The following is a 24,426-nucleotide window of genomic DNA, read 5'->3' on the forward strand; positions in this document are numbered from 1 at the left end:
CTATAATTTTTTTGCTTGACAACAACATTGTCACTCAGTCAATATTGATGCTCGGTCAACACTAAATTTTCTCAACACTTACTATCGCTTGGTTAACACTAGCATCACTTGCAATGTTTATCAAAATTCCTTATTATTTTACTCTATTATTCAGTCAAGAGTACACATTTGGTCTATCTTTCCCCACACTTTCAAGACTTTAACATTACTATCTTCTCCTCTCGTAACATGATTTAAACAATCACTTTATCTTGTCAAAGTATAACTAATCCAATGTCCATTTGTAGTGTCCTCTTCATAACTCTAACTTTCTTCTATATGATTTTGTTATGAAAAACTTCTCATATCCTCTTCATCAGTCAAATAGATATGACATTTAGTTTAGATAGAAAACTACCCACCAATAGATTTGACATCAATGAAAAAACAATAACTATTCCAATTGTAGTTTCCAACAATATCCCTCTTTGGAATTGATGGAAATACGTCTAAAAATATTTGCATAAATACTTTAGGTTACCATACAATCCAAAAAATTTATAGTCTTCGAGTAACACTCTCAATGTATCAGATTTCTTATTAATATCCTTAGTTTCATTTTGATGCATATCTCTAATTTGGAAAACCCTCTTAAAATTTTATGAACTCCTTCTAATTAATCACTCCCTCTTACTTGTCTCTATCAGCATCCACTTTCTTTCTCGAAGATATTATCTCCCACTAGATTCATATATTCTATTTGCATCTTAGATAATCTATCCCTCTTAAAATTTTTATGCAATATGCAATCTCTCTCTCTTTGACAATAATGCCAAAGATACTTATCTCTTTCTCATACATCTTGATTATGTAGACAATTCCATGTCAATTATGAATTCTTCATCTGTCATCTTCATATGATTGATCTGTTATATTGTCCTTCTTAACTACTACCTTAGGCAATTCTTAAAGTAGAATTGTTTACATCAATGCGTAAGATAGTCTAATCAACACAATTGATGCAATTATTCTCTATAACTTTAAGTAGCTTTTCTTAGGGGGGTTACCCCCAATTTACCTCTAATATATTCAAAAACATCCTTAGGTAAATATTTAGTGAATATGTTCAAAATTTTCTCTTTTGTTTTCACATATTCAAATTTCACTTCTTTATCTTGAACTAGCTTGATTGCAATGTGATTTGTCTTTGTGTGCATAATAAGGTTCTTTGATATGTTAATAACACTTGTGCTATCACAATAGATAACCACTAGATCAGTAATCTCTTCATAAACCTTCCACAATTATTTGACCCAAATGGTATTTGAACAATTTACTACTTCTTCTACATACTCTACTTCAACTATTGATTGGGAGATGCAGTTCCACTTCTTGCTTGTACATGAAATTAGTCTTTTTCCTAGAAAGAATAGACCACCACTTGTTCTCTTCCTATCATCAACATTTCCTACCCAATTAGAGTTAGTAAATACCTTTAGTTCAAACTTATCATTCTTCTTGTAATACAATCCACAATCTTTTGTTACTTTTAGATTCTCTTTATTGCCATCATATGATTATCCTTAGGACTTTATGAAAATCTAGAAACTATCCCAACGACCAATGCAATATCTATTCTATTATGAGCAACATATTGCAACTTACCAATCATTGATCTATATTGTGTCTTGTTCACATCGGTAGAATCATCATTCCTAGATAACCTATTTCTAGTAGACATAGGTGTACACACTAGTTTTGAATCTTCCATCCCAAAAAAATTTAGTATCTCCTTAATATGTTTGGACTAAATAATGAAGATACTATTGTGGTTTCACAACACATACCCCATTTCTCCTAGAAATGGGAACCCCCTAGTAGTTTTTTTGCTTTCCCAGACCCCTAGTCTGGGGTCTGAGTTATTTTTGGGACTCTACCTAGAGTCTAGGTCCTACCTAGTCCTTTGGCTAAAAAAATTAGGTGCCAAAATTAAGAGATTGATTTTAAAAGGTGATTTTAGTACAAAAGGTGGGCACTAGCATACCTGGCGCACAGGTACACCTTTTAAAGGTGTGCAAGTGCACTATGTGTTAAATGTGCACTATACTTCACCTACCTACACACAACACACACCAAAGAGACAAGTTAACAAACATAAAGGTGCACACCTATGCACCTATCCAAGGTGTAGAGGTGCTCACCTTTATTCATATTTGAAACCTAAAATAAGCCTAACTCACCTAAATCCTAAAGAAAAGGTGCACATGTGCACATCTCCCCAAGGTGCACGCATGTGCACCTTTATCACACAAATAAAAGAACCTAAGGTAATGGTGCACACATGCAACCAATTTTTAAACCTTAACCCTAAACAGAAGGGTGTACACATGTGCCACCCTTCAAGTTGTGCTTGTGTGCACCCTTAACCTAGCAAAATTGACTAAGCCCCCCTTAAGCAAAAGCACATATGTAATGTGTGCAATCACCCAGGGTGTACACCTAAGCAGGTGCAACACTGCACACTCAATAACCTTTTAAATATTATTTAGCACACTTAGAACACCTATCAAGGTGTGCAAGGTATGCTAAATTGCATATTAGAGCTAAAAAGAGGGGTTTTTAGTGGTTTTGTTAGGGTTTAGGTTTTTGTGGTTATTTTTTTAGCAATTAGGGTTTTGTTAGGGTTTAAATTTCACCCCTCTAGACTAATGTGCTTTTTTTTTTTGTAGATCAAATATCTTCCTTATTGTCCTCACTCATAGAGAAGATTGCTCCAAAACTAGTTGTCTTCAAGTTTCAAGGTGCACGAAAGAAATCACACTTGCAAGATGTATATTCATAAATCAAAGATATGGAATTGGGACATATAGACCATAACACATTCCTAGTACTTTGCAACAAGCCTAAGGAGAGGTCCTTGATGGTCTCAACAATTATCAGATTAGGCTTGGTTAATGTAGCCTCACATCCCACATCAGTGTAATCTCTAGGGCTTGTTATGGCCTTGACAACGAATAATCTATTAGAAGAAAGAGTTGTGATGAGCATAATAGGGGAGATAGTCCTAGACTTAAGACTGAGGAACATTGAGAAAGTCTTCCATGATCAATATGTTAAGATTACTTATCATCAAGCATAAAGATGGTACAAGGATAATGAGTAGAAGGCTACAAAAACCATACAATCATCATTCTTGATTGATAGAACATCATTGGGACAAAGAGTAGGCAAGGTACACATGACTAGAGGATACAAGAAGGATGATATCAAATACTCCATTATGCTTCTAAGTAGGGTCATGGGTTTATTGGTAGCTAGGCACATGAATATTTGGATGGTACATTTCATTGAGACCATATGAACAACTAAATGACCAATTGATTGGGCTAGAATACTAAGTGAAAACATAGATGAGTAGCTGGTAGGAGTCAAGGAAAACACTAATTTCTATATGACATCATAATTGGTGCATTATTGGTGGCAAGGACTATTGACTATGAAAGACTATTCAAGAGGGGAATCATGAAATATGCTAATGCTTGACCTTAGGTGGTATAACCCCAATTGGTAAAGAAGAAGCTCTTGATCATAGCAAATAATACATAATGGTGAATGATTCCTTCATTTTTGAAATTCTCTAGTTCATTGAGGGTGATTATGCCAAGAGGATGTTAGTAGAGGCAGCAACAAGGATTATAGAGATATGCAACTACTACATCCAATTCAAGATATTAACCTACATAAGGGTAGTGGGTACAAATATAAGTCTAAAGAAACTCCTAAGATATCTATGGAATAGGTTCATATTATTGTAGATTGCAAGACAACTCACATCTCCAAATGATAGAGCGAGGAAAAAACATAAGAAGACATGGGTATGGCCTATTACTATAGGTCCATTTGAAGTAAAGTAGAAGCAAGATATCATGACCTTTGATGTAGGATGGGAACAATATCCTTTAGAAGACTACAACTCCCCTTGTCTATATTTTGACAATATTGGTAGAGTTTAACTTTTGGCAAGAAAGAAATTTGTTCATGAAGATGCAGTAGAAGATCACTGGATGAACACAATAGATGGCTATGATATCCAAATTAGAGATTATTGTAGGATGACTCTAAATTTTGTAGGAAGTACCTTGAAGATAGAGATTCCACTAAAGGCTATCCAACAAGATAATTAAGAGGTCTTGGGTTACTTGTACGATTGTGACAAGATATTTGATAGGCTAATCATGAATGTAGAGATTGATAGGGAAGAGAATGTAGATATCAATTATAGGGTGAGAAATATAATGCAATTGATAAGGGAATAGATCAAGAAGCCCTTTAAGATGGACCCAGTTCCTTAGATTGTCACCTTCCAAGCCACAACACACCTAGTAAAGAGTAAAGGTGCAAAAGTAATAGTACCAAATTTTCCTACAAAATCTCCAATTAGGAAAAAATTGGTATATAAGCATGATAGGGAAGTTGGTTACTTCAGGGTAGACAAAGGAAAAGACGAGGAAAAGAGATTCTCCTAAGAAAGCTAAGCCAAAAGATGAAAAACTTCAAGCCCAAGAAGTAGCACAAGTACCTAAGATGAAAGAGCCTCAAAATGAAGGTGATGCTCAAGCTCAAGATATTATACAAGTGCCTCCGTAGGAATAGGAACTAGAACAAGAGAAAGAACCACAACAATAATAATGGCAAAAAAAACTAGAGTAGGAAGCACATGAGGTATCTGTTGGGTGGTTGTTATGCACAAGGTCAATGGAAGGAATTGATTGCACAATTACTCTCTTGAAAAGCTAATCTTTTGGAATGAACTCTAAGGTCTAGTATTTGTCTTGCGACGTACCAAAATCCACCCAGTTGAAGATAAATGTGATTGTTCATGAGGAGGTCTTTTCTAGTTCTATTATGATATTTGAATAAAGTAAATTTGTTAATTGTCTCAAAATAATACACAAAAGAACAATGCTTTTGTATTTTGTAGTTTTTCAATGAATGCAATCTACAAATGCAACTAAAATGAGTTCCTATTCTAGCAAGGGGTTAGTAAAGAAAATAATGAAATTGAAAGCAAATAACATGAAATTGAAATAACTTGTTGAAATTGTAAATGGACATAAGCTATAGAAAACAACATTGTACAAGTTAAACTTTTGAAGAATTTGGTAGGAAACCAATGAAAATAGGAGTAGCACTTCCTAGAATCCACTGATGCAATCGTTGGTGAGAAACTTTAACAATCATATGATAGTGATATTGCTATCAGGATTTAACTGTGTGATCTCAATTCAAACTCAATGACCCATGTTTCATGAGTAGTGTTTCAACATGAATCCATCTCTCATGAGAATAAATGGAACACTTAGCACTTACTTATCAATCATATGATATTTCACCTTTCATCAAATTGCAAGGCCACAGAAAGTGTGCTCATGTGAGATGAAAAGATATGTAGACACAATTTGATGATCTCTTCTCAAGCTTGATACATTAGCAGAATTCGTAAATCTATAGCAAACACTAGAACTAAAAGATATCACAACCAGAAACAATGCAATAAACCTTTAGCTCAATCACAATCTCATGAAAAAAAATTTAGAAAAATATGACACATTCAGGCAAGAATGACTACACTCCAAATGCAAGCAACAAAAGGATAATTTTATTTCATAGTAATAGTGGCCCTTGTTACATATTAAAATGGGGTATTTATAAGAAATCATCTCCTCAATTTTTGTTGAGAATGAGAGATATCTTTATGCAATAAAATGCTTTTAAAACATTAAAAAAAACTAAATATATATAGACTAACAATTAATCTGGTGCTTATAGGGACTTCATCCATATTTTATTCATTAATTAGATGAGCCCTTTACATGTTAAAAAAATAGAAAAAATGAGAGAGAAAGTAGGAGGAAGCCTTCAATCAAAGTAGGAGTGTTTGGAGGTGCCAAGAATAGAAGTTGGTCCTTTACTAGGCATGTATCAAAGTTAAACTATCGTAAGAATCCGATGCATGGAAAGAACTATTTTTGGAACAAGCAGTTAACTATTGGTGCACCTATGAATCATGGAGCTATGGAGCTATGTACCTGTAGACCTTGATAGGGTCAAAAATCTCAAAATTTTACTGAATGTCAAAATTGAAATTCTGGCATCTGGGTTTTGTTCTTCTTCATCCCAAAGCTATGTTTGGATGTTTGCCCTTGAATTTATCTATCATCACAATAATCTTGGCCACATCTAATAAATCTAAAGCCTCATACTTATCTTTTACCTTCTATCTATAATTGTCTACCTTAATTTAGGTATCAGCAAAATCTCCAATTTTGGTATCAAATTTTAACAAGGCTTCTTCTATCTTGAAGGCTTGTCAGATGTCCTCATCATCAGTAACCTCCACAAAAATATTTGTAAAATTTTCCACTACTATCTCTATAGGTAAAAACTTTTCTCATTCCTCATCTTCAAAAATATCCAAGCATGCATCACTATAGTGTCTCTCTGCATCCAAAATTCACTCTCGGGCTTGGTCCTTGAGCCGATGAATCTCCCCATGTAATGTCTCCATTACTTTATTGCTATCTAATATTTTCTCTATCTAATCATCAATCATGTCTAATTCTTCTCTGATATATACATCAATCAAAACTTGATATCTTTGGCCATTTATGGCTTATAGAGTCTACAAATCCTTACTCCAAGCCTGTACCTCATCCATGATACTGAAGTCCTGCTTCAAAATTGCTATGATCTTATTCAAATTCTCTTGAATAGCATGTAGTAACTTCAAATTCCTTATGATGATGGTGACACCTTTCTCCTCAAAAATTTCTTGCCACTCCTGACAAGCCTTCAAAAATGGGTCTAATTGTACACCTCCCCCTTCTCTAAGTAAAATGTTCAAAGTCTACTTAGGGTGTGTAGGATCAAGAGGACCAATGACTTCACCTAGATATCCCTTTAAGATCTCAACTTGCATTTGAAGTGCTTGAAGTTTAGCCTCATCCTATTCCATGTGCTTGAGAACCTCTTTAAATCCCATAGTCATCATTTGTAAGGTTGAATCCTATGTAGGCCTTCCCAACATAACATCCTTTAATTCATAATCCTTAAGGCTAAGGCCTTCTACATCTATGCCTTCAGGAGGGAGAGCCACTTGTGCAAATAAATCTTGGTTCCTTATGATGGTGAAAAATGCCAATGGCGTTGCCTCATGTGATGGAGACTCAAGTTTGTTCAAGATCTCTACAATATCACAAATGTATTCCTCTTAAGCATGGAACTGAGGCTTAGTAATCCTCATTATTTACTTTCAAATCCATCTAAGGATGTGCCCTATTGGGAACCTAGCTCTTGATGAGGAAGGGGTGTGTTCTACTATTTCCTTCTCCTTATCGCTTCTACTTGGAGTTGTCTCCTATTGGGAGGGCTCCCCTTCTGTAGCCTTACTCTTAGTAGACCTTGTAGCTTGAACCTTAATGTCTTGGGAAAGTGGTTGAGAATATTCAACCATTTTTCCCTCTAACACTTCAGTGGTCACCATTTGTTCTGGTCTCTCCTCTACTGATGGCTCCTTCTGAACTTGCTCTTCCTCTAAACTCTGAGGTGGAGTGGTCACCGAGCCCTATTCTACCACTATAATTCATGGTGGAGATGGAGGAGTAAGATTAGGACCTTGTGTATCTAGTGGCATTTGCATCTAGTCTTCTTGTTGATGTTCAACTATAGGGATATCCCTGATCTTATCCCCAATCAATTCTATACCTACAATCATGAAATCAAAATCTAACATTGAGAAAACATCATTGCTCTCTTCACTCTGCTCATCCACCCACTACTATACTTCATCTTTTGAACAAGAGAGCTCTAAGGGTTCTACTTGAGTGGATGGTGGGGTACCCGTGACACTCTTTCTCCTTTGCAACTTTGTGGCTCCAACAATTCCTTAGAATCCTATCACTTTATCTCCTCCAAGATGTTCAACTAGAGAGCCTTTTCTGCTAGATACAAAGTCATCCTACAATAGTCCCTAATGTGATTATCATAGTCATTTATGGCACTCATCGAGTGATCTTCAGCAACATCCTCATGATGGAAGTCCTTTCCTTTCAAACTCTCCACTCTCCCAACATTATCAAAATTGGGCTGAGGAGAGTTCTATTCTTCTAGGGGATAATTTTCCTACTCCCATTCAAAGGATGGAATATCCTATTTCCTCTTCACTTGATATGGTCCAATGACCAATGGCCATTCCAAAATAAGGTCTTCATTACCTATTTATCTTTTCATAGGCTGACCCAATTTTCCAAGAAATCTCCAATAGCACCAATTTGTCACTAGGATATATTAGGAGGTTCTTAGGATTGATGAATACACTAGCTATCTAAGGATATGTGAACGTCTTGAATTGGATGAAGTAAGCTCTGAGAGCTCTTAAATGTGCTTTGGCTTCATCGGATAACCTCTTCCCATAGTCTCCCTCAATGAATCAAATGATCACAAAGATGAATGCATCATTCATGATTTTGTATTCCTTGCTCTAGGATGATAGTTTCTTCTTCACTAGCTGAGGGTAGATTGTGTATGTCCAGGCATTAGGGTCCTACATACTACCTCTCTTATACAAACTAGGATAGTTTGTCGCATTTTTTGCAAGTAGGTATACCATATAAGAATTCATATAAAACTTCTTCTTGTCCTTTACTATCCTCAGTTTCCCACACAAGTTTTCACCTAGTGTGGTGGCCTAGTCCAATGGTATCTTTGCTTGTTTGATGGTCTCAATGAATTTGATCATAAAGGTGCTGAGGTGGCCCTTTGCGGGTAAGCCCATGATTCTTCTTAGGAGAATGATAGAGTATCTAATGTCTTCCTAGATATATCCTCAAGTCATACCCACTTTCCCTATTATCTTTCCCCAAGGAGGCTTCTCAATGAGTTAAGAGGATTGAATGATGTCAATCGGTTTCTATTGGTGTTCCTTGTACCATCTCTCAACTGCTTCATATGAGAGTCTAATGAACTATTTGCTCTTGGAAGATGAAAGACCCTCTCAATGTTATCAAGTCATAGATCCAACACCACTTCTCCAATGACACTCTTGACTCCTCTTTCATCAAGAAATAAACATTGTGATAGGGCCATGATTAGTTTAGTTGATTTTACTGACACAAGGTGTAACACTACATTTAGCAACCCAGAATGGATCAATGTATATACCAAGGAAGACCTGTCCATTGGTTTGTTATAGATTCTTAAGAATGCTCCTAGATTTGTGTCCTTAGTTAGTATCTCAAATCTCTGTGTGGTCATCATGGCATCTCAACTTTGAGGGTATGCCTTGGAATTTAAACATGATAGGTTTGGGTGCTACTCCAGATGTGGATGCCATTTAATCACCTGCACATTGTGAGAAAAAACATTTATTAGCCAAAAAATAAAACATAAAAACTAACTATGAATTGAAAAAAAGCATAAAAGAGAAAAAAATGCCAAATTTTGGGTATTTTGTAATTTTTTATTTTTTATTTTTTAATTTTTTCCCCTTTTTAAAAAAAATTATATATATACAATTTTTAAATTTTTAAATTTTTGTATTGTTATTATTATTTTTTGGTTTTTCAAAATTAAAATTAAAAAAAATTGTGGGTGAAAACTTGATGCGCACATGCTGTGCTCAGGAGTGTGAGGTAGCTAGGGTGGTGCATGCACTTATAGAAGCCATTCTATGGTGCGTAGCCACAGGCATGTGTCACGATGCATGGCCATGGTCATGGAACATATTCCACCATGTTTATACTGTAATGTGTGTGCACTATGATAGGTGCGGGTAGGGGGCTTGATGCTACCGCATAATGTTTATGGTTTGAGCACAAATGTTAGCACCATCACACAATTTCTTATGGTGTAGGCATAGTGTTAGAACCTCATAGATTTTGATGGCATGGATTTAGCATTAGTGCCACAAAAATGTTTTAGGGAATGGGCGCAGTGTTAGCATCATGCAAATCTTTTAGGGTGTGAACGTGATGTTAGCACTGCATGGAGTGATAATATAATGCAAGTATCACATGATGTCTTTACCTTAGTGGTCATGACCAACACTCCTCTAAAAATGAAACAGAATGTAAGGTGTTTGGGGAAAATCTTGGGGTTTTATAACCCCACCCCCATGCTGGGCCAAGTGCATGGTGTGTGGCATGTGATTTTTTTAAATATATATATATATATATATATAGAATTTTTTATTTTTTTAATTTTTAGTTATTTTCATGACTCTAATACTCTTAACGCTAACAATTTTTTCCCAACTCTCAAACTATGAGTTTGGAAGTTGGAGAAAGAAGTAGGGGGTCCCCATTCCTAGTGAGAAATGGGGCATGTGTTGTGAATAACACAATAGTATCCCCACTTGTGCAAGAGGAAGGACCCTCTTTTCTACCTACTAAGAAAGCTAGGGTTAGACCTACTATAAGAAGGGCTCAAAGGTAGAAGATACAAAGAAAGTGGTGGCCCTAATTTCTAATAACCCTTTTTTCCCAAGTTATGTCACCAAATTTTCTAAACCTTTGAGCAAATTGAGTTAATAATAGTATGTTTTTCATTCCCTGGCAAAAAAATTATTTTGGGATTTATCATTTATGTTAGGTACCTAGGGTTTCTTTGAGATTTTCATGATTACACTTTACCCTAGGCATAACCTTATTTTTAGGCTTACTACTTTTAATTTTTCTCAAATACTAGAGAGTGGCATTTTACTTTATATCTTTTATCTTTTGATAGAGCTGCTTTTGTTTTAAGTGTGTGACCATGTGACTATCGTTAGTCACTCAGTCAAGGACCCTAATCAAACTACAAAAATAAAGATCATAGTTGGTCGATGATAAAGGCTTTCCCTAACTATGATTGAGCAAGGTAATTAAGGTTATTTTAATCTCATAGTCACCTTAAACAAATGTTTTATCAAAGTGTGGATGTAATTGGGAGATTAGTTTGATCACTTGACTAGGCATTTGGTTAATAAATGTATATGATTATCTATGAAATGGAAAAGACAGTTAGAAGGGTTTGGTCACTTTCTCACACAATTAGTAAAAATAAAGGGAAGTTTGACCGTGACCATGTGATGTAGTAAAACTTGAATCTAAGTGTAAGAGTTGTTAGGTCACAAGAGAAAAGTTTTAAGAAACTTAACCATGCATGATGCCATAACTTCATAAATAGAAGGTGATCTTAGGGTCACTAATGTTAGGTTTTGATGCTAAAATTAGGTGGTGACTACACAATTGAAGCAAAATAAAGGATTACAACTTGTGATCTCTTGATCACACAGTTAGTTGTCAACAATAGAGAATAGACCATGGAGCAGTGAAAGAAGGTAAGATGTTGTAGTTTCCAGGTCATAAGAAGGAAATAATAAGTAAAAAGTAACTATTGGAGACCCCATTAGGATTTCAAAGATTATGTCTTTTCAAAATATCCATAAAAGAATTAAATGACTAGCTGTACATGTCGTGGCTCTGCACTTTTGCAAATTTTGAGATTTCCCAAGCACATCGACATGAAGATATATAAATGCTCCTCTAAATATTATCTCCATTCAAAGGTTGATGTAACTAATTACTCAAGTACAATATTTTGCATAAATCAGGAACAAGAATTTGAGCGCCAAAATTTGCAAGAATTTTTAGAGTTCTTAGAGCCAGTATTGATAAATAATTGTTCCAAAATATTTAGTTATAGAGATCATGGCACAAGAGGAAGGAAAGATAATAGCACAAGTTTATGTGGAAAGATCTTCAAAGGCCATAAAGAAAGCAAAGCCAAAATTGGTAACTTTATCTATAGAGGAGTGGGTGTATTTTATCCTAGAGTCCTCACATGCTCAAACTTTGAATGCCCATATCTTCAGAGATGTACACTCCTTCTACAAGGATGCCATTGTGCCTGAGACTAATGGGAATGATTTATTCTAGTATTTTTATCAAAATAGGTTTGAAAAGTCTCCAATCTATAACTCATGGATTAGAAACATGGTAAAATTGATAATGCTAGTGGTGAAAATTGATGTTGATTTGGTGAAATCATTGATTAAGTCTTATAATCTGACTACCAAGGCCTTTCATAGAAAAGATATGAGTGTCCTTTATGGATTGGATAGGGATACCTTTACTGAGGTTTTTGACCTAGGAGGACCCCTCACAAAGAAAATTGAGAAATAAAAGATGAATAAAACCTTCAAGAATTCCAAAAATTTCTATGCTAGAACTATCATGATAAGGCACATTCCTAAATCAAAGATAGAGAAGGGAGAGTTTCCCAAGAAGGTAGGGGAACTAATACCATTATAAATATTCTACAAATATTTTAGATACACCATCTTCAACATTGAGAAGTTACTAGGCATTGATGGTACCATGAGTGCCCGAGGTTATGAGTATATCATAACCTTTGGATATCCAAGATCTAAATCATAATGTCTGTTATGATTTTGTGGAATACATCATTGATAGAGTGCATGAGGAAATTGAGACATCTCAAAAAGGGGACATGGAAAACTTTAGGTTTTTCCATTATTCATTATTGATGCATATCATCCTTTTCAAGAATATAGGGCACATTAGTCCAAACTTCATCGAGGCTATTGAGGAGAATGGAGAAACATGGCCTGTACCATTATAGACTTGTTTCTGGCAAAGATTTTAGCCCTACACTAGTACCATTTCTTTCTATAATGATTTTGTCTTTCCAATCATGAATATTTTAATAGATATAAATGAGAGAGTGCCTAGAGGGGTGAGAATGTTAATTATACCATCTGCTTGCCCAATTGGAGATAAGGTACTTAGTCATGATTAGGCTAGTTTTTTTTATTTGAAAATTTTTCAATTATAAGATTATTTGGTTGTCCTTAACCTCCCCATTTATTACCTAGGTATGTCCCTAAAATACTAGGCTAGTTAGAATTCTTTGGAAATTACTAATGATGAATAGAAACTATCTAGGCCCTACTATGAGTAAAGGCTCTTTTGTTGCTAGAAACACTAAAATAGGTGATTTTATGATAGGAAAGATGCCATAGAAGAGATAGATTAGTATTTAGCAGAGTTCAAACTTCCCTTTGCCCTAGCTAGGGCCTATGACCCAAATGATTTGGAAAGGATTGCTCTTTAAAAAATGAGGAAGTACACCCTTTCTAACATCAAACCATTATGGGAAGAATATTGTATCATGAACTAGCTACAAACAAAAGTGTGTAGGGAGAGGACTCTAAATTGGAAAAAAATAATGAGGATACAAGAAGTCATGAAGGCTAGAGACCTATGATTCAAGGTTTTTCATCATGATGTTCCATATCTTGATAGATGTAATAAATGTTTGGATAACTTTGATGAGCTGATGACTCAAGTCCCTACATAATTTAGAGAGAGAGTAGAAATGCCACCTCCTCAATAGGAGGATGTTATAACTATAAAGGTTGAAGATGATCAACCAAAGAGATCTTCGTGGGCTCAAGGAAGAAAAAAAATAGAAGATGATTCATATCCTTGATGAAGTCAGAGGAAAGGAAATGCAAATTATGCCTTAGGGATCAAAATTCTTTGATAAAATTAGGCATACTATTCTAATTAAATAGATAGGTGAGCATGAAAAAAATCCCCAACATGACTAAATTGCAAATCAATATGTTGGATGAAAGAATAATCCAAGCTAAAGAGTTTTCTAAGGATGACCAATTTGTAAATTTTGATGAATTTAAGTCATTCATTTATAAGGTAAAACAAAATGAACTTTCCCTATAGTTGTAGCATAGGGATTCACCTAAGAAAATGGTAGAACTAATATAGAGGTTGTAGGACTATAATACCAATAGTGAGAATCTCATAGTTGAGGAGGCAGAAAAATTAGTGACAAGAAGTGGAACGTTGCTCTTTCTTGGTTGGGAACTTAGTTCCTCTTTTATGTTGGATCAGATAAGGAAGCAAGAAAGGTCAACTTCTTTTGAAGAAACTAATATCACTGGTAAGTTACAAGGATCTAGTTTCAACATAGACAACAAAACAATAGCAATATGGAGCATGGCTCTAGATGATAACAAACCAACTCTTATGGAAATAAAAGGTCCCCCCAAGGAAATGTGATTTTTTGGAATGTTTCTATTATATTTAGTGACCAAATCCATAATTTTTTGAACACAACATCAGTATGAGGAAGAGAAAAATTGATACATTGCAAGACAAATTATACACAACTTATAGTATATTCATTGATTCAAGGGAAAAATATGAAGAGAAGTTAAAAATGACTACTGTCTTGGAAAATAAAATTGCTAACATGGAAGAAGAAATAAGGAGCTTAAGGGTTGTAAATAGACCTGTTACAAAGGTAAAATATAGTGAAATTTAGGCTGAAGCTAAGATTATAGTTGTAAGAGAGGCCCAACACATGGATACTAGTGAATGGGATGGTGCTAAGGAGGTAGAGGTAAAGAAAATGCATAATCTCTTCATGCACAAAATTGGTGCATTACAAATTCTTTCACAAATTGTGCAGAACAACTACATAAGTATGTAGGGAGCTAAATACAATTGCTTAGAGGCATTAGACCTTCTATCTAATCTATTCACAACTTGTGGGCCCCATGCTCAATTCTTTGATAATATGGTCCCTCTACTCCCCTAGAAAAAGGATTTAACCAAGTTGGTAATCATTAATACCAGAAAGATGATAAATAGGGTACATGAGTTGCATGATTTCTTAATAGGAAAGTTGCAATTAATCCAAGGAAAAATGAAGTTGATTTCTATGGGAATACCAAATTTTATTCTTGGTATAATAGAGAGTAATGGAAATCTTAAGGAATGGTAGGAATGGTCTTCTTCTTTGAAGATATTTTGAGGCATCCAAGGTTTTTGATATAATCTAATAATTATACTATTATAAATGTTGTATATGATTTAATTGATCTTCTTTTTAAAAATTGAGTTGGATATGAGTAAAGTCTCTAGAGAAGTGAAGGCTATTATTGATTCTATGTGGAGTAAATGTGTGGAAGAATTAAATATAGTAAGAGATGCTACTTGGATAGAAATAGAATAAGATTTAGTTATCTGGGAATTCATTATAGACATCAAGGCTTTACCGTCCTAGGAGGATGATTAGATAGAGACAAATATGAATCTACTATGAGAAGAAAAAAGGAGATACAAGAGGACACACTAGTTAAAGCAAAGGGTTTTTACATAAATGACATCTACTTTATGCACCCACTTAACTATCTATTCTCCAACTACAACAAATGTATTAATATAACTTTTAAATAAAAAATTTTGCTTTTTTTTTTCCACCAGATAAGCTTTGACACTTGCTCTTCCATTTGAACCTTGTTACAATCCTCTATATAAGGATTCCCAAGATGTGGAGTAGAGGTTGAGAGTCTGTAGAAATTTTCATGTTTTATGCCCATTTTTATGTTCCATCTAGTTTTGGTAATTATTTGAATGCAATTAGTTTTATATACTCTAGAATATAGTAAATATCATATATTAGTTGTCAAAGTTCTAGGTTATTTTTGAGCCTCTATCAATATTGTAAATTTTTCAAAGGAAATCAATAAAAGAAGGAAATTCTCTATATATCTGTGTCTTTGGACTTTGTCTCCATTTTATATATATTTGATCTTGAGATTGAAATGAATAAGTTTCTTTCAATTTAATTTAGTTTGAACGAATTGTGTATCTCTTATTGATTGTTGTTCATTCAAAGAGTTAAGTAATTACTTTATGTAACTGATATGTTTAGGGTTTATAAGAAGGATACAATAAGAATGAAAATAAGATCTTACCATTGACATATTTAGTTACAAGTTAACTAAATAGGTTTAAGCTATTGGTCTTGACTCTATATAACAATGGATAAGACACTAGTCATTAATTTTTAAGTTGCAAATTGATGATTCATATAGTTGTTGAATACACAAATTATAAACAATCAATTTACCATTTTATGTAATGATGAACTAGAAGTGTTGGTCATTAATTATTTTATTTTACCTTCTCTTTGGTTATAGTTAGCTACTCTGATCGAGAATTTTATAAGCAAATCATAGAAGAACATTGACCACTTTCTACTATAGGGGATAATTTTGAAGAGAAAAATAACAATTAGTCAGATCAATCCCTAAGGTTTCTCCACCTTTGCCCTATAGAGCCTAAAGTGAAGTGAGTCCTTAGGACTCTATTAATCTTGGCCCAGAACTAAGATTTAGCCCTACTGAATATAGGATTTAGCTGATCCTTAGGATTGTCCTTGTCTTATGGTTCCTAGTATTAGGTTTAAACACACTTGATATGTTTGTTACTAGTAAGTACTCCAACAAAAATCTTATACCTATTCCTCAAGTCCCTAAAACCATTCCTAAAGTGGATGAAGAAGATGAAGAAGATGAAGAAGACAAACTCTCATTGAATCAAAGGACATGCTTGGTAAGAGTTTCCCAAGAAGAGAGAAGGAGAAGCTCCACCATTATTCCACCATCCATTCCCAAAGAACCTATTGAGGGTACAACTTGTTGAACTATCATTATGGACAATGCTAAATGGTAGGAATCCTCACAAACTCCTCTCTTGAAAAGCTAGCTTTGTGACTCAACTCCAAGGTTTTAGGTTGATCTTGTGACCAACTAGAATCTATTTAGTTGAAGATAAATGTGATTGTTCACAAGGAGGCCTTTGCTGGTTTTTTTTGATTTCAGATGATATGAAAAACCTACACGCTGCTTCAAAATAAAACACACAAAGGAACTATGTTTTTGTATTTTTATATTTTTTATCAATGCAATCTAATGATACAAATAGTATGAAGTCCTATTCTAATAGGTTGGTTAGCAAAGAAAATAGAAAAAATTTAAAGCAAATAAAATGAAGTTGAAATTCCTAAAGAACATAAGCTATGGAAAATGACATGTCTATAAGTTAAGTTTTCAAAGAAATCGGTAAGTAACTAATGAAAGAAGGAGCATCGCTTCCTTGATTCCACTGATGCAATTATCTATGAGAAACTTAGTGATCATATGATGTTTCACCCTTCGTCAAATCACAAGGCCATAGAAAGTGTGTTTGTACAAGAAAAAAGGTTATGCAGGCACAATTTGATATTTCTTCTCAAGCTAGTTATGTCAGCAGAATTCATCAAAACCATAGCAAACACCAGAACTAATGAATCGCACAACAAAAAAAAAAGAAATAAAATTTTTGCTCAATCACAATTCCATGAACATACATTCACCAAAATATGAAATAGTTAGGCAAGAATTACTACACTCCAAATACGAGCACCAACAGCATAATTTTATTACAAAATAATTGTGGCCCCAATTACATATTATAATGGAGTATTGATAAGAAATCATCTCCTCAATTTGTGTTTAGAGTGAGAGATATCTTCATGTAATAAAATGCTTTTAATTTAATAAAACAAACTACTTATATACAAACTAACAATCTAACTAGTGCTAAGCAGGACTCCATCCATTTGTTATTCATTAATTGGATACATGAGCCTTTAAATGTTGAAAAAAAAATTATGAGAGGAGAAAGAATGAGAAATCCTTCAGTCAAAGTGGAAGTGTTTGGAAGTGCCAAAAATGGAAGCTGATCCTTCACTAGGGCTTTGTGAGAGTTAAACTGTCATCAGAATGCAATTTTAATGCATAGAAAGCTCTACTTTTGGAACTGGCAATTAACTATTGGCACACCTCTATAAAAGCATACCTATGCACCTAGAAACCTATGCACCTATGGAGCTATGGAGCTACAGAGTTGTGCACTTCAGAATGGTCCAAAATCTCAAAATTTTACTAAGTGTCAAAATTAAAATTCTGGCATCTAGGTTTTGTTCCCCTTCATCCCAAAGCTATGTCTAGATGTTTGCCCTTGAATTTCTCTATAATCTTAGTAATTTTAGCCACATCTAGTAAATCTAAAGGCTCATATTTATCCTTTACCTTCTATCTATAATTTTCCACCTCAATTTGGGTCTCAACAAAATCCTCAAGTTTGGTATCCAATTCTAACAAGGCTTCTTATATTCTAAAAGCTCGTTGGATATCTTCATCATTAACAGCTTCTTGAAAAATCTTCTTAAAACTCTCCACTACTACCTCTACAAGAAAAAAAATCTCCTATTCCTCATCTTCAAAAATCCATAAGCATGCATCACTATAATGCCTCTCTACTTCAAAAATTCACTCGTAGGCTTGGTCCTTGAGCCTATGAATCTTTGTGTGTAATGTTTCCATTACTTTATTGTTATCCACAATTTTCTCTATCAAATCATCAATCAAATGTAATTCCTGTAATGTATAAAAATCTACCAAAATCATATAGTTTTGCCCCTTTATATCTTGTAAAACTTGTAAGTCCTTACTCTAGGCCCTTACTTCATCCAGTATACTGAAATCCTATTTCAAAATTGCCAACATTTTATTCACATTTTCTTGCATAGCATGCAATAACTTCAGGTTCCCCTGGACAATTAGAATGCCCTTCTCTTTAAAAATTTCCTACCACTATTGATAGACTTTCAAGAATGGGTCTACATGCATAGCTTCCTCTTCTCTAGGTATAGTGTTCAATGTCTCCTCAGGCTGCTCAAGATCTAGAGGACCAACCACTTCAGCTAAATATCCTCATAGGAACTCGCTTTTCCTTTGAAGTGTTTAGAGTTTGACCTCTTCCTACTCTATGCTCCTAAGAACTTCCTTAATCCCCATGGTTACCATCAATCAGGCTATATCCCGTGTGGGATTTCCAAGCATAACCTCTTTGATTTGATAATCTTGAGGACTAAGGCTTTCTGCATCTATATCATTAGGAGGAACGACCACTTCTACAAAAAAATTCTAATCTCATGTGTTGTTGAAAAATGCCAATGGTCTTGCTTCATGTAATGGAGACTTAGGTTTGTTTAAGATCTTAGGAAACTCAAAAATGTCTTCCTCATCAACATGAAATTGTGGGTTTGTGCTCCTTATTATTTCTTTTCTAAGCCATCTTGGAACTTGTTTAGTAGAAGACTTGCCTCAAGATGATGAAGGGGTATGCTTAGCTACCTCATTTCCCTTATCACTCCTCTTCAAAGTTGCTTTTCTTTGTGAGGGCTCTTCTTCTATAGCCTCTATCTCTATAGACCCTATAGTCTAGACCTCAGTTTCTTGGGAAGCTATTTGAGAATATTCTACCATTTATTGTGGTTCCTCCTCTTGTGGAGGTCCCTTTTGAACCTATTCTTCTTCTAAAATTTGGGGTGGAGGAGTAACCAAGCCTTTATCTACCACCATGACTTATGGTGGAGATGGGGGAGTAAGATTCAGACCTTGTGACTCTGGTGGCATCTACTTCAAGTCTTCCTATTGGGGTTCACCTATAGGGGTATCCAAAATCTTATCCCCAACTAATTCTATAACTACAAGCATGAAGTCAAAATCTAACATCTTAAACACATCATCATCCTGTATCCTTCTCTTCCACCCATTATTGTACCTCATCCTCTGAAGAAGAGACTTCCAAGGGTTCCTCTGGGGTGGATGGTAGTGTTACTTTGGAATTTCTTCTCCTTTGTTGTTTTGCAGCTCTAGCTAGTCGAGTTCTTCCTTGTAAAGTCACATATTCTTCTTCATCTTCCTCTTCTTTTCTTCTTCTCCCTCTAGAATTGTCTTAGGGAGAGATGAGAAAGGAACCATTCTTTTAGTCACCCTTTACCTCTTCTTCATACAAATCCTAATCCTTTTCTATTTCATTGAGGTAGAAGGGGACAATGGCTCTTCTTGTAGAGGAGGAATAGAGACCTGTTGATTTTATTCCTCTTCAGACTGACTGTTGAGGAGGTGCTAGCACTTTAGCTCCTTCTATTTTAGCCTTGTTAGGAGAGCTCCTTTGGGGGGTCATAGTATCCAACTAGGTAGTCAAGTTGGTATACATTTTCTAGCCTGATAGGAGATTGGGCCACAAAGGTAGGAATTGTAACTTTCTTTCCTCTACCTTTCTTTGGGAAAGCTTGTGCATGAAAGATCATGGTGTCAGGTATTGGATCAAGTTGAAAGGGTTTCCTAATCTAATCCTATGTCATCCTGATGACATGCCTTGCCTGATGATTTATATCACCACCCTCCTCCCTATCAACCTCAACATTCATTATGGGTCTTTCTCCAATTTTGTCTAACTTGAACAAGGGGTTTATCAACTCCCCAAAATCTTGCTCTAGTATTTCCTCTAAAATGCTTATTTTGAGAGCCTTCTCCACCAAATACAAAGTCATCCTAAAATACTCCTTAATACTAACATCGTAGTCATTTGTTGCATTCATCTAGTGGTCCTTAATGGCCTCTTCATGGTGGAATTCTTTGTCAGCCAAACTCTCAACTTTGCCAATGTTATCAAAATATGGCCTCAGAGAGTTGTACTCCTCAAGAAGATAATGTTCCTACTCCCATTCAAAAGATGAAATATCTTTCTTCCACTTCATTTAATATGGTCCTATGACCAAGGCCCATGTCCAACATGGTCTTCATTGTCTCTTACTCTGTCATATGTAGACTCAATCTTTTGTTCAATTCCCAATAACACCAGTTTATCACTTGGATATCTAGGGAGCTTCTTAGGGTTGACAGAGGCACAAGCTACCTATAGATACATGAATGTTTTGAACTAGATGTAGTAGGCCCTGGGAGTTGTTATCTATTCTATTGCATGATCAGATAACCTCTTCCCATAGTCTTCCTCTATGAATCAGATGATTACAAATATGAATGCATCATTCACAATCTTATATTCCTTGCTCTGTGTTGAAAGCTTCTTCCTCACTAGTTGAGGGTAGACAATGTAAGGCTAGGCATTGGGATCCTGCATGTTGCCTTTATACAATCTGGGGTAGTTCATTTCCCTTGTTGCTAGAAAATATACCATGTAGGAAGTCATATAGAACTTCTTCTTATCTTTGACTGCCCCCAATTGTTCACAAAAATTCTCTCTTAATGTTGTGGCCCAATCGAGTGGCATCTTTGTTGTCTTGATAGTCTCAATAAAGTTAATCATAAAAACATTCAAATATCCATTTTCTGGTAGACCCATGAACCTGCTTATAAGAATGATGGAGTAGCCAATATCTTCCTTCATATACCCCCTTGTTATATCCACTTTTCCTATCACCTTTCCCAAAGGAGTCTTCTCAATGTGGTAAGATGATTGAATGATTTTTGTTGCCTCTTTTAGGTGCTCTCTATACCACCTTTTAGCTACCTCATAAGAGAGTCTTATGAACTAATCTACCCTAGGGAGATGAAAGACCCTCTCAATGTTGTTAGGTTGGAGGTCTAGTACAACTTCTCCTATTACACTGTTAACTACCCTTTCCTCCAAAACAAAGTGTTGTGCTAGTGTCATGATTAACTCTATGAATTGTATTAATGTTGGATGCCAAGATAAGCTCACCAACCCTAATTTAATCAAAGTAGAGACCAAGGTAGATATCTTTGTGGGTTTGTTGTAGATTCTTAGAAATTCTCTAAAGTCTATGTCCTAAATTAGATTTCTTAATTTCTACATAGTCATCTTGGAATCTTGACTTGGACGGGACCCCTTGGAACTTTAAAACCATGGGCTTGGGTGCCATTTTTTCACTAGAAGAGGATGTCATGATATTTTTATGATGAAAGGAAGATGTCCATTAGTTTAGAATCAAAACTGTGAGATTACGACAAGATAATGTTTAGTAGATCCTAAAAAATTAAATGTGTAAAAACACCTATCCTTTTTTCTTTTTAAAATGAAATTTTTAAAAAATATATGGTGCAAACCTATGAACTAGATTGGGTGTGTAGTTGTGCACATAATTTTGGTGGGTTTGTAATGTGTTATAAGTGTGTACACTTGTGCACTAGATTAGGTGCACAAATGCACACCTCATTTTTGGTGTGTAATGAGGGTTTTCGCATTAAGGGGTGCATGTACGAGTTTTAGAGGGTTTGATTTTTTAGTTGGGGGTTTTGCATATATAAGAAGTGTGTAGGAGTAGGGTGCATGGGAGTGAGGTGCATGATGGTGTGATGCATGATAGTGGGTGCATGGTAGTTGGGTGCACATGGCATGGTGTGCGGTAGTGGGTGCATAGTGACATGGTGCACAACAGTGGGGTGCATAGTGGTGTGCTGAGAAGTAGTATAGTGTATGCTTTGTGTTCATGCATTAAATGTGTTTTTTGCACCTATTAGTGAAGATGTACAGAGCCCAAGAAAGTCTAAGGCATGAAGAGTGTGAAGTGTAGAGGGTGCAAGAAGAAAAGGAGATCAATAAAACCAAATGTAAGGTGAGGAAAATCAGGGGAGGATCAAGGTTTATATAGCCCATCCCACCCTTGGTGGTGAGGCAATGCATGACCATGCAAGTGCGTAGCTTCATATCGGCACAGCACCAAGGGTGGTGTGCCCCTATGCACCATGTTAGGTGCATGGGTGTATGGGTGCACATTTTTAATTTTTTTTTGCTTTTCCAATTTTTTGATTTTTTCAATTTTTCAATTTTTTTGGTTTTTAAAAATTTTTTCTTTTACTTTTTTGACTTTTCAACCTTTTCAAAAATACATGCCCTTTCAAAAGTTTGACTCCTTAGAAAGGACTTGAAACATGATTCTAGGGACCAGGTAAGACCCCATTAATCTTCCTAGATCCTGGATTAGAAACCTTAGATTCAAAAGAACTCAATAGAGATTCTCCATTCCTACTAGGGAATGGGGCATGCATTGTGGAACCACAACAAATAGCCCCAAAAAGAGGAAGAAATGAAAAATGCATTTGTTCATTAGCAAACATCCCTTCAACATGTATCAAACACCAACTAAACTCTGAATGCCTCGAATGTATTTCAAATGATTTTGTAGTCAAAACTTTAGAATCCAAAACCTTCAAGCTCAATGTGTGGTTCATGTATTCATTACCCTTGACATCCTAGGATGTAGCTTATCAAAGTTTTCTGATAACATGGAAACAATCTTCCATGCTTCTTGGTCTATTCTTTAAGAATCTTCATGAAGGTTGTTTACTAATTGCTTGCTTAACCAAATGAGAGAATCAGTTCAAGGGTTCTTAGCAGGCTATTACTTTCTTTTAATTTTCCAAAAGTTTTTGAAGAATCACTCCATGTAGCTTGTAATGTTACTAGTTGATGAAGTAATGTTTTAGTACAAGATACTTCATTTTGAAATTATATCCTTTTGCCATTTCAGATCTTTAGAATCCTTTAGTCTTAACATTGTCCTTTTCTTTCTTTAAAAAAAAAAAAATTCTATATCATGACTATGCTTAGACTATGTATCCTGGACATCAGTATGATTTCTTGGATTCAATATTTGTTGAACATCCCTTGTGTTCCTCTTTTAGAACTTTTAGAAATTCTCATGCCAAACAATGATCTTAGCAACCCTTCTAGAAAACCCCTCCTATTTGAACTAATTGGGGTTTAGATCATCCCTTGCTATCTTCAACCTTAATTCGACAACACCTAAGATGATCGATTCTTAAGTTTGCAAAGTTTTGAGAGTTCATAGATTTAGAACATTGAATTTAAGAGTGAAAGTCTCCCTATTTCCACAAGCAATGTACATTGCTCAGTTGGTATAAGACACACAATCATCCAAATGTTTGTGAAATATCTCAAGATAAAATCTCAAGTGCACCTTACCCCCTGAGGTTGACATGACTTTGAAAGTAAACACGTGACTAAAAAAAACACACAACTAAAAGAAAAACACACTTGCAAAAATAAAACCTAACTAATTGCAAAAATAGAACCTAAATAAGTACAGAAATAAAACCTAACTATTTTTTTTTAGGTCTCAAAATAATGTTTTATAAATTTCCCATTTACTAGTAAGGGAAGAAAATCCTCCCGTAAGGAACTGAGCCTAAATTTTTTTTCTCCAAGGATTTCTATGATATGATAAGGACCAGTCCACAAGCATTGAAACTTGGTATGGCTTCTTGGTTTTTCTTTCACCTTATCCCAAAGTAGAACAAGGTTAGAAATCTTGAAATATTTAATCATGTCGCTCTTGTCAAACCATCTCTTGATGACAACTTAGTGTTTGGCCATATGTTCCAATGTAGCTATCTATTTCTCATCCATTCCCAAAAGATTCATCAATCTCATTTATAATTTGTTAGCATCGTTGGTATATCCACTCATGAACTTCAAAATAGGAATTCTGAGGTTGAGAGGGAATACTAGTTCTTGTCCATAGATAAGAAAATATGGAGAAGTCCCCAAAGAATTTTTGACCCTCACTTGATCTATCCATAAGGCATATTTCAATTGTGTATGCCAGTCACAATCACCTTATTACTTTGATCAAGTTCTTGTTCATAGATTATGCTACCCCATTTCCTTGTGGATAATA

This window comes from Cupressus sempervirens, chromosome 1 (assembly GCF_028749045.1).
Source record: "Cupressus sempervirens isolate cs-2001-9-10 chromosome 1, ASM2874904v1, whole genome shotgun sequence".
Taxonomy (NCBI): domain Eukaryota; kingdom Viridiplantae; phylum Streptophyta; class Pinopsida; order Cupressales; family Cupressaceae; genus Cupressus; species Cupressus sempervirens.